This window comes from Bombus terrestris, chromosome 9 (assembly GCF_910591885.1).
Source record: "Bombus terrestris chromosome 9, iyBomTerr1.2, whole genome shotgun sequence".
In the NCBI taxonomy this organism is placed as follows: Eukaryota; Metazoa; Arthropoda; class Insecta; order Hymenoptera; family Apidae; genus Bombus; species Bombus terrestris.
Genome location: NC_063277.1, coordinates 8,276,464 through 8,289,352, shown reverse-complemented (window position 1 = coordinate 8,289,352; position 12,889 = coordinate 8,276,464).

Here is a 12,889-nt window from a genome sequence, read left to right as displayed (position 1 = left end):
TGTAAATGGAAATGATATAAGCATAAAATAGAATTAAACGAAATAAATTTCTATAATATATAATTAGATATTCCGCTGATAGGATGATATAGTTTCAATTTCTACGTTATTATAAATATTCATCGCCAGTAGTTTTCATGGTGACATTCTGCGTTATAAATTTGTTAAAGATTAGAGGCTTTTAATATAGAAAATAAATTTGATATTGTAGCTTTAAAAATGCATGGAAATAGTCGTTTACGTCAATGAAGTGAATAAAAGAAAGTCCTATTTTCGTGCGCGCATTAAATACGAATAAACCACGGCAATAACCAGCTCGAACATTTCTCTTGTCCTTATCTCCGACATTTCATTAAGCATGAGTGCTTTCGCTGAATCGCCAATAGGAATCAACCAAATCAATTATGGCTAACACCTAACAAACTTCCAGCTAATTACTTTCTTGCAGGTATATCATCGTTGAAAGGGTTATGGGGCAGTGAAACATTCATATGTTCTTGTGGCCATAATCATGAAACGTTATAAGTTCGCAACTGATTTTCCTGATAATACTCCCCCTAAAATTCAAATCCTTTTATTATCGTACAATTTAACCGTTTCATTTTTTTAACGCTACAAAATCCAGTCGTGTCTTTCTGATCAATTATTGAAATAGCTGAATCGATAGAAGCTAAATATTATTATATTTTCACTAACAAGTACAATTAAGCTTTTGTTTTGAAAGAATATATCTAATATTTTCCTATGTTTTGTTAAAATAAAGCAGCAAAAATAACATTAATGCTCAAAAACATAAAGAAAACCATCTTCGTATATAATGACGTCTTATTCTATTGATCAAATTCGTTAGCGGAAAGAACCACGTTCATGAAATAAGATGAAAACACATTTTTCGAATGGTGTCACTTTTGTTGCAAGGATGTGATATGCCCGAATTAGATAATCCGAAGATTGATTAAGAGAAAAATTGAATTGTTGAGCAACGTGTTAATCCAGCCTGAGAACTGGAACATTTCTGTAAGCCAGGGAAGATGAGTTGGCGTGGCTTTGACGTATGGAAGACGTCGAGTGTGGGTTCGTACGGTGGTGTCGTCGATTCGTCTTCCCTTGCCTTTCACCGATGGCGAATCCTTTTCGTTCTACAATTCTCCGGCATCTTGTATAAATGGTGCACGGGTCTGGCAGCCGTCCGTTGGCCAGGACTACATCGTTCTAGCGCAAGATTGCTCTGTTCCGTAGCCTATTCGATTTATCAATCGGTTCCTTCGGTTTTCATCTCCTTTCATCGTCTTTACAGACATTCGATTTCCTCAATTTATTGCTCTGTCTGCTGTTTATATGCTGTTCTTATACAAAGATTACAGGTGGAAAAAAGACGTGAAAAATACAAATTTACTCATTTTCCAATTTTTATGTTATTTTAAAAAGTTACAAAAAAGAATAATTAAGTAGGGGAATAACCTATTAGGTTCAAAAATATACACCTTTTTGAAGAGATAAATTCATAAAGTTTCGTGGAAGAATTAACGACATATCTAATATCAAAATTATTATAACTAATATTTTTGAAATCAACATTTTGTTGTAAATATTTGTCAGGAGAATCCATAAACAAATTTAATAAAAGAATAGTCTCGATAATATAGGTTGAATTATGTGGTAATATTAAATGTATTGAATCATAGAATTGCTCTCACGTGAGAAAGAGAAATCAGACTTATATCTTCCTCTGTGGTATTCGATCCTATCGTTCTACTTCAATTCTCTGTTATTCGTAGATGATGTCTACGTATGTATATTCTCAGTCACAGTAGTAAAATAAATTCTATCACGATGACCGTATTAATATAAACAAGTTTCAGTGGCGAATGGAATCTCTGACAGTTCTGAATGAAATAAACTTACGGTTGTAAAAGTCGGGCAAAGATGAAGCTAGGGGCCAAGAGACCAACGTGATAATATATGTACAATATTTTTAATTGTTGACGTTAAAATGTGCCCTCTTGCTTTTTTTCTCGTTAACGTGACGTGGCTACGGGTGAGGGTCAGGAACGTTCCCGTCACATTTTCGGTCGAGCCCTCCGAGTTATTTATTTCACGCTTAAAGAATCACCTACCGTCCATACCGGCGTTATCCGCCATTGTACATGGTCGACTTTCGGTGAACTGTCTTCTGCAAGCACGGTAAAAATCCGACACACGATGTCGTTCAACTGTCAGGACGATATTATAAATTGTACAAACACGAAGTTACAAGAGTTTCGGAAGTATTTTACGTTTCGGTTGCTTAAATATCTGTACCCCGCGGAAATTTTGTGTTCAATTTGTAAGAACCGTAGGATTAATTATTCTATTCTTAATTATTTTGCGTACCAACTATAATTACACTATCTATGTTTATGCAAATTTACACTTTTATAAGTGCAACCGATGCATTGAAACTTAAATAAAACTGTTTTATTATTAACGACTTTACCTTGACTGAATCATTATGGAATAAATTTTTGATCACAGAATATGAAAAGAATTTTAAAAACTAAATACACAGCTACTACTACGCATATTAAAGGTACAGATTCTCATAATGTTAGATTTCAGAGTTGGTAAATTAATGGAAACTCGAAGAGAATTAGCATTAAAACAGCTACTTAGCTGGCTATCTCAAATACATCATTCGTTCTATGATTTTTAACGATTACGGCGAAAATAACTTATTTGTCGGTCTTGGATCTAACTCTTAATATCTATTACCATGCTTTTACTTGTTTCGAACTGTACATTCTTTTTTTTTTGCAAATAGCCTTCACGTTTCACGTTAAAAGTAATTACATTCACCGGTAATTACACTAACCGCGAGCTCACGATGTCGTGTGAATTTATGACGAATGCAAGAATGGCGTGCACGGTGAACGGTTATACGTATACGGAGTCGCTGCTCGCATGACAAACGATCAGGGAGGGTCGATCGAGTATTGGCACGATCCGTGCACACCGAGCGATATAAATGAATACGACATATAAATGAATTGTGTCTCTGGGGTCGTATCTTACGGGGAATATGAAACATTAATGGAGAAATGCATTTTCGCCAACGGAAACGAATGGCTCGTGACTGCCTGTCGATTTATTTCCGACGAAAGATTCTGTCACTGACGACGTCCGGAAGACACGCACCGGAATCATTATTCGGAGGAGGAACCTCCAAGGAAACGTCCAGGACGTAGCTTCCTTGCCAAGAATTCTGGTAATTGATTTTCTGATTTGATGGATGATCTGAATCGGTTTTTCTACGCTATTTTATGGTTACCCAACAACCATGAATTTCATCCAAAGAAAAACGATGTACAAATATCCACACAGTATATAATATAAAATATAAAATACTGATGTAACCTTTTCCAGCTTTTCTAGTGTTCACTTGAACTAATTGTTATAGTTTTATGTAGTGATACCTACTCGATATACGCGAGCCTACTTTTACCACTGAAACTTACTTATTTCAGTCATCTATTCCTTGTACATCGTGCATCGTTGATACCCTCCAACACTAACAAGTTGTAAGAAGATACTCATCATTCCGTTTAGTTGAAATATCGCGAGTAGCAAAGAGAAAGCAAGATCCAGCGTAAAAGGCGAACCAACCTCGCGGAGGTCTAGGGAGGCGGCAGATTGCGCCGTCGGGTATTTGCATAATGATTGCTATTACTATTACCGTAGCTGGTAGCTAATCTATAATGCAGTTTACACGATAACCACCAATGCATCGGGGACATGAAGATATCCCGTTAACATTCCTAGCGGTGAGGGAAGGGAGCGCTCCCTTCTACTGTACAAACATCAACGAGATGCTATCACAGCCACGGTGTATCATCGCAGTTGCATAACATCGTCGTCATCGTCCATGAAACGAAAGGCTGAATCGTGCTTGAGTCGGTACGGTAGATATCGCCGATGGAAGGTTAAGGGGTCGCTAGCCGACCGTCTTCTTATCGACTGGAAGCACCATGCAAAACGGCTCTCTGACTCCCCGATAGAAAGGGGTAGCTGCAAACTGATCTTACGTTATTTTCCATTCGCGCACCCTTAATACGTCTTCGTCAGCGTTGAGCGTTAATAAGCCATGCGAACGACTGAGTCTTTTTTGAAAATATTGGTACCTACTTTTCTTATTTAGTTCTTTTCAGATATTCTCTTGTAATTTTTCTCTTATTTATCAATATTTCAAAAATACTAATACCTTATTTATGTGGTTCGCTCTAGGTATTTCTTAGGTCTCGGTAAAATCGTAAAATTAAAAGGAAGACGAAATTGTCTTTACCACTAGTCATCGAGTTAATTTCTGTAGAAATAATTATTGGGTTAATACGTACGAAACGTTTTTTCGAAGTTAATGCACTGATACTGTTCATTGCATTTTGTTGCGCCGTTAATCGTCATCAAACATATCTATGCAATAAATCGTTTCCGTACGAAGAAACTTTAAAAGCAGTATTTGAAGACTTTGCAAATTCTGCAACTGATTGAATTTTAAATCGAAGATTATTTCGTATGAAATATAGGGAAGCAAAATAAGATTAAAATTAGTATCTATAATGAACCTTAGGTTTTCCTATTTTAATTTCGTATTGTTGTGTGTAAACTTTAGTTAATCTGTTCGATAGAAGACTAAAGATTTATGAGTATCGTTCGGAAGGATACCATAACGTGTTTCAGGTTTGATAATGCCAAAAGAATCGCTGGTATTTTGCTGGTTCTCGTACGAAATTACAGTTTGGCGTGACCGTCGTTCTTCAACTTCGCGTCCATTCGTCGTTCCTTAAAAAGTATGATTTGCATAGCGACCGAGTGTCACTTTGGTTTCGTTTTGAGGAATAATATCGTACACACGCTGCTTTTTCTCATTCTACACATTTACATTCGGATAGGTGCACGAATACGTAGTTGACGTATAAGTTAACTAAAAACCTTCCAATGAATTTTCGTGTCTCATAGGAGAATGCGTATTTACGTATGGTTTTCTTCTGTTATTGAATCCCGGATGAGTTATGACCATCCAATAGAGGGAGCCCATGAACAATATATTGGATTCACGATACGCATTTCGCGTGCTTCGCGATACTCAAATTTCACTCGGTAAATCACTGCTGCCTTGTTCGTTGCTGCTTCAAGGGGGTTGACGAGAATCAAAGATGGCTTGATTCTCGAGCAGGAAATTCCATTTTTTTTGCCATTGCAATTTTTTCATAAAGTCTACACATCGAACTATCTATTTAAGATAGATGTGATTAATCTGAGCTCTACTGGCAGACATACGAGGAAAGTTAATTACCTATGTGAATAAGATATGATTATTTCCTCAGAAATTTTCAAAACATTTCCCGATACAAATTTGCAGCTTTTGTACTAATATCCACAAATATTTACAATGCCTTTTATTTTAGTCGCCAAGAGGTGGTCGATTCGTGGTTTTTGAAAGAATCGATCAGTGGGATTGAATTATTGATTACGACGAAATTAAAAAAACTTGGTCCGTTGTTGCGTTCACGTGTATCGTAGATTATATCAGCGCCACCCTATCAATTTCAACCCTCGAACAATATCTGGCAAACGGGAAGATATCGAGTGCCTTAGGGGGGCGTGATCCCTTATGTGTCTTGTCGTATTATAAAATATTGACATGCATTCACGGTAGATATTTTAGGTGACGCAATGCTCTATACCAAGGTAGATGGGGACAGCTTTAATAATACAACAACCGATTTTCAAGTTTTCCCTGAATGTTTTTCATTCCGCTATCCCCGTTTCTCTTTGCTTCCCTACAACTCATCTTTTCATCGTTCGATTCTTACGTCAGGTGCCTTTGCTGCATTTATTTCTCTGGCAAGCGATTAATCCTTAATAAAATACTAAAATAAAAATGTCTCTGTATTTTTGTCATTGCTACATATGTGTAGTGTCCTACGAATTACTTGGTAATTTCATTTATTATAATTGATCTGATACAATTCTTTTGTTAGATGATGTATACTTATCCGTTCAAATTTGAAATGTTCTAACCAGCAGAATTCTTCTCTAGATTACAGCAATGAAGTAAAAGTTTAGAGTTCTTTCAGAGACGAATGGTTTATAATTAGATGATAGACAGAACTAATCCCTGTAAGCATAAAAGAGAATTTACCAATATGACAAGACAACAATTCGCTGAAACAGCTCATTGAAAGAATCGGGAGGATCGAATGATTCAGTCGGGTTGTAAGCTTGAACGCAGGGGGTAAAAAAGTGGCTTCTTATATTGGTGGAAGAGGAAGAGGACGGCAGGCATCGCGCCGGTATCGGCCGGCGTCCCTTCAATAACCTCGATACAAAATTCTTTTCACCGTTGGCCTGAATGCCTATAGGAAATATGTGAAAGGCCGTCTGATTCAGACGGTCCAGTGTTGGCTCAGGGCTTTCTGTGCCTGTACGGAACGGCCGGCGTTTGCAAGGCGTCTATAAGCCACGGGCTGCCGTAATGAAACATAAATTATTCAATCGAAATCAGCCGCGTGCACCGAGGCGGCCAGTGTTTTTCGCCGAAAACGGCCTTTAAACCGAACCCTCCAAGCTTCTAGCCGGAAGAGAAAAAGGCCGAGGCAAACCTCTCTCTCGGATCTTTTTCTTTTCTGCATCGCTGCAGACTACTCGTTCCGAACGATTTTACGTTTTCATGGACCGCGTGCCGTCTCGTGTTTGCGCTCGTTCCGCTCCCGCGTAACGAATCGAAAGCGCGCGCTCGCGTCCGCGTTTTTTTTATTACGCCCGTTTGATTGAGCTTCCGTTTCCTTGCTCTCTCTCTCTTTCTCTCTTTCCATCATGCTTTACTTCTCTCTCTCTTTATCTCTCCACTCTGCACGTAGACACGAGTTCGGTTTTTAATTTCAGGGCCAGGCTTAATTACGCATACATATACGAGAGAGCTGCGCTTCTCGCGAACGTTCGTTTATCACGAGCATCAGTGACAACCGAGCGAGCGTAAAACCTTCGATTTGCCTAGTCGCCTGTTAGTTTAGAAATGATTGAAGAATATAGGTATTATAACTTAAAGAGCATTCTCGATGTAAGGAGTCGAAAGATAAACGATATAGAAAATTAAAAATAGGTAAATTCAACAGTAATTGTTTTATCATAATTAAGAGGTACGATTAAGTAAACAAAAAATGCAATCTACTATTACTTCCAATTGAATAAAAATCTGAATTCATTATTGTATAAATTTTGAAATTCATTGTTAGTTTCATTTGCACTTTATGATATATTAATGGAGCTTCAAAAGACCTATGTTTCATATAATGCTTATTCTTCATTTAGGGGCTTAGTAATCAGAAATTCCTGGATACTGTATTTTTTCGTAGAAACAATCAGCAAATTAATTAGAAAGCTGGTCTATTCGGCTCTATTAACATTAAAAAGTAACATTTAGATGTTATCCTAATTCATCAGTATTTTATAAAAAAATATTATGAAACATTAAATAATAAATTATTTCCATACATTTTAAGCAATTCTCCCATACTTTGAATAATGTAACTAGTATAATATAATTAACTAGTCCCATTGCTAGTTAAAATAATTAATATCTCGTTCCTTACACTATATTACATGTAAAAGCAGCGAAAATGCGACGTGTGTTTAAATTATCGTTTACAAGTATTACGAATGTCACCCTCTCACACTTCCGCATTGGAGGTACCCTTTAAAATTGAATGCGAGTCTCGATTCCGGGTGTGTCGACACGCCTGTCGACGTCGATAGGGAATGGAAGATGCTTAGGTGGGGCCTTCGAATAAAACACATGCATCGTGCGAGAAGGGAATAGTTTGAAACATTCACTTCACGTTTTTGGTATTCAATGATTCCCAATTTTACATTATTTATCAGCCTAAATGGTATTTCGGTTTCAAACTACTTGTAATTGAACAAATATTAAACAAACAAAACGATCAATTTTAGAAGATAACGTTTGGTTAAGTATACAATTTTGACACTTGAATGAATGAAAAAGCTTTGGGTTTCAATGGTCACACATTTGTCGCGATCGAAAATAAACCACTGTTTATCATTATTTTAGTTATTAGTACATAGTTGCACTCACCAATTGGACAGGTTCCATCAATATGTTGTCATTGTTAAACGCAACGAAATAATTCCAACTTAACCTCATTGCGGCTCGCGCATTCCGTTCCCTTTTTTATGATTTTCACTTTCCTGGTCTGGAAACGAATATAGAAAGTTTGTAATATAGTACTGACAATTATGACATTATAATAATGACAATAATGACATCAAAACGAAATAATGGAAATGAATTGAATTTAAAAAAAAATAGAAACAAGATTCAATTATAATATTTTCTAAAATTGTAGCAAGATTAATTCCTACTAAACGAAACACATTAAATTTGTGTTAAAATTTGTTACTCATATCAATCACTTACAATATTGTTACACCTTTCTCTACTTCTGCGAGGAACATTCAAACAAGCTGTCAAGAACAGTACTGCCAACTGTACGTCTTAAATATTGCATAACATGATTATTAAGAATGACTAATTATGAAAACATAAAATATATATTTTCTATATCTAACATCGCGAAAAGACGAAATTTTGACGTCAAAAATCGAATTATTTTCTAAATTATTCGTTCTGAATTTTTAGTAATTTTTGTCACACTATGAAAAAGATTAATTCTTAAAATTTCCACAAAATTCAAACAACAGTTCCCCGCGTGTATCTTAACGTCCAGGATAGCGGCAGTGTGACGGTATGTTTGTTTCATAAAATACACGGTGTCTCATCGTTTCGAGCGTGCAATATGACTTACCAGGGACGCGTATATAGATTTTTATGCAAATTCTATTGATATCCGATCGCGGCTGATGATAGCGCACGGAATGTTCGCGTCGTGTTGGTGTGGTTGGAGGGAAATCGAGCATACCACGTGACCGCCGCTACGCGAGTGTCCACTGCGGTGATTGGACGTTGCCGGTCGAATGGTCACTCCGATTGGTTGAGTCTTTAGACTTGAATACGGACGTGGGTTAGGGTAGATCGCGATTAATGTTTGCTCCCGAACGAAACACGGCATCCCCCTCCGTTTTAACTCTGTGCACTAGCCTTTTATCAACCGTATGTGTTTTAGAAATTATACGTACCGGTGGATTTATCGAGCGATACGCGCTCAGAACAAACGAACGGTAACTTGTGACTCTGGAAAGAGAAAATGCTATTCTACTCTTCCGCTATAGAGGTTACGTAAGTGTACATGCAATTTACACTTTTCCGTTTAGCGTTGAATATTTACGCAATTGAATAGAGCTACAAATTAATCCGATGTTTTTGCATTAATCAATTATGTTCTCCATTTGAAGTTCAAATGATTTCACCATCTCCTGAAATTTTTAATTGCTAACCGCAGCGATTTTGAAATGTCATATATAACGTAACCTAACAAAATAATGGCGAATGCGATATCGCCTGAAAAATGGCATAGAAGATGTAGCATATTTTTCTAAAATTTTGAAGACTTTGTTAACTGAATGCCACTATCATTGTTTTGAAACGAAAGAATATAGAGTGCATATTCAATAATATTTTATTTAGGACGATGGTTCAATAAACTTTCCTCTATATCACTTTTTATCTAGTTACTTTGCGCCTTTTTACTTGCGCGTGCAACGATTTCTTTTCCTTTTGGTAAATGTAACAGCGACGACGGGTGCGTGACCCAAGGTGTACGATTACTGGGCTGGCGCGAAACTCGGATCAATTTGAAATATAACCTCCTCGTTATTAATAAAATTTGCATTTACAAGGGCGAGAAAGTGTCACGACACGACACGCGGGACGAAAGACCGTCTCGGTACAGTTAAGTAGGATTTCCGTGATTACGCTCGCGATCCGTAACTAACGACTCTAAAGACACCGTTACATTGTAAATTTTTTTGTATATCCCTTTTATATCTCTTCTATCTGTCTTTTTCTATATCTTTCTTCTGTGAATATCTTTTGTAATTTCACTATCCTAATATAAAATTAAGAAAAGAAAAAGTTCTACTTATAGTATTTGTAAGAAATATGTATTTTTATTTAGGTTTATGTGCTTCATTTCTCACTTACGTATCTTACATTTATGAATCGTGTAGTCATAGAATTTTACTATCATACTATGTATAAATATATACATATGTTTAAAAATCTTGAAAATATTTTTGTAGTGTTTGATCATTCGTTCGTAACGTCTTCCAGACGAAGTTGACGCGTACTCCACAGAATTCTCCGGGTGAACGTAAAGCCCGTCCAACTTGTAGGGGTTTGATTACTCGTTATCGAGGTAACTCTACCGTCGTCTGGCATCTGATAAAGTCTCGCGAGTAATTATTAATCATAGACCGGGCAGTATAACGATCCATCCGAGTCTTATCTCGGTGTCGAGTGATGTATGCAAGTGGCCGAGGCCTGTGTGCCACGGCAGAAAGGGAGGTGGCGGTGCACACCCGTTGACCGAGCCGTTGGTATTCGTCGTCGTCGTGTTGCTGGTTGCTACTTGGTCGGTGGGGTTGCAATACTTCACCAAGATAACAACTAATAATCGATAGTGGCATTGCCAGGTACGCAGCCAGGTACATGTACATAAGTACGGTCTCGAAAAGACCTTACACCCCTGCCTGTTTCAACCCCCTGTGCAAGTTGCATCGGTGGGTAGTCTTACCTTTTAGCCTCCCACCAACCACCCAATGGCTGCATGCAAGACGCTCGTAGGTCAAAGGTTGGGCGGCTAACTACTTCGTAAATTATCGTAAGGTTAACAGTTACTTCGCTTGTGTACCGTTCGAACGAATAAGTTTGATAACGCGTACATCCTGTGTCTTATTTTATATCTACGATAGGGTAGTTATAAAAATAGAACAATCGTACACGCGGCGATTGATCTTTTTTAAATGTAAAAATAAGTCGGAAACATAAGATGATATTTTTTTCTATTCGATGCTCTGTTTTTGAAAGGTAAATCATGAACAATTTTTAGATACATGTAGAGTCGAGTAATTGTCAATTCGGTGTTTTTTCCACGTGCTTTCGATTCTGAAATACTATTGAGGCGCTGTATCTTTTTTCTCTTCTTTTTTTGGTTCGAATAAAATATTCTATTGGCTGAAGTTTTCTCGTTGGTTTCCAATTTAACATTTCTATTATGATTTACGATACGCGATCAAACATACCGATAACTTCACGAACGCAAATAATACCTAAAAGTCGATATTTCGATACGTTACTTTAAAACAAAGGCGCGAAAATTGGTTGTATTCATCAGGTTCGACCTGATCACGTTCGTATTGATCACGTTATTACTTTAGTTTCAGAAAGTATTCTCGCAATTTAGGAAGTTAATCTTGTTCAAGAAATTATTCCATTTCCGATCGTGTAGTTTGTATTTAGCGCATTTATAAAAGTACAATATCGTATCTTTAAAATAATACGGGAGACGTACATCGTTTAAATAAATTTTATCATTTCAACGATCGTATAACAAGGGATGATTACAGATCCAACAAAAGAATTTATTAGCGGCATGAATTTATAACGGCTATTGATTACAAACGGCCTACCGTTTATAAATAATTACGCGATTCGCTACTTTAACGCAAGTATTTGATTTATCAGGAAAAATCATCGTATATGAAGAGTGCTCCTTCTGACATAATCGTGCTGGTGGTCGTGCATACACGTCGAGACCCTAGCTGTCGCTTGTTGCACGTAGGAGATCGTGCGATAGAAGAAAAACGCGAAACACACAATATTCACAGATCGCGAACTAGACCGGCAAAACCATTAGGCGGCAAAAGATAATGCATTACAATCGAACGCACGCAATAATCCCTATCGCTTCTGGTCGATCGGCAATAAAATATAAAATTTATAACCGCAATTATCTCGTGTCGTGTATCTAGGTGACGCGTATGTGAGATCCAACTTCTTTTCTTCCCCTCACACCTCAGCTATGTTTTATGGCTAACTGTCCCTGGTTACTGGTCAACGGTTCAATAATTAATACATCGGCGACAGTGTGTCGTTGCTAGGTGATTAGCACGCTAAATACTTCGCTTCTTTGTCCTTTCCCTTTGACGAAGTCGTTTGCACGTTCGATGCTTCGTTGAACGTATATGTTGTACGATTTTTCTATACTGCAATATTTAATTCTAATTTTTTTTAAAGTCATTGAAATTATTTTTGGCATGCCTTTGCATCTAGATCTCGCGGATAAATCGAATTAATATTTTTGTCGCCACCGTTGTTCCATTTCTTTAAAAATGAAATTCATGATTCTCACAGCGTCACAAATACCTTTGATTTGGACCTTCAGATACCATTGATTCGTCGTTCTGTCAATCTTTTCGAAATACACATAATGTTAAAGAATAAATACTAATTAAGAGAATAGACGCCAGTTCGCCACGTTAAGGCTCCTTTGATAGAATCATATTTGTATTCGGGTCTTCTGAACGGTTAACAGCGTTTCAAAATTGCCTAGGTTCCGATGTATCAGCAACTTCCAGCAACGTCGTTGTATACCCGAAGGATAATTACTAAATACTTACGATATTCCTCGAAACGTCGTTATCGTTATTGTACTAAATGAACAGTGGTATCGCGCGATACGAACTTCTCGACTCTATCTGTACCATGCAAACGATGATAATGAACTGCGCTTAGGAGGGTAATCGTAATATTCGTACGCCTTCCAAATGCGTCCTTTCGAGTTTCATGCTCTAAGAACGTTGAACATCCTCAGAGTCCCGTGGGGTGGTTCTACTTTACGATCCGCTTGTCCGCGTACTTTGCAGTCGGCACAAA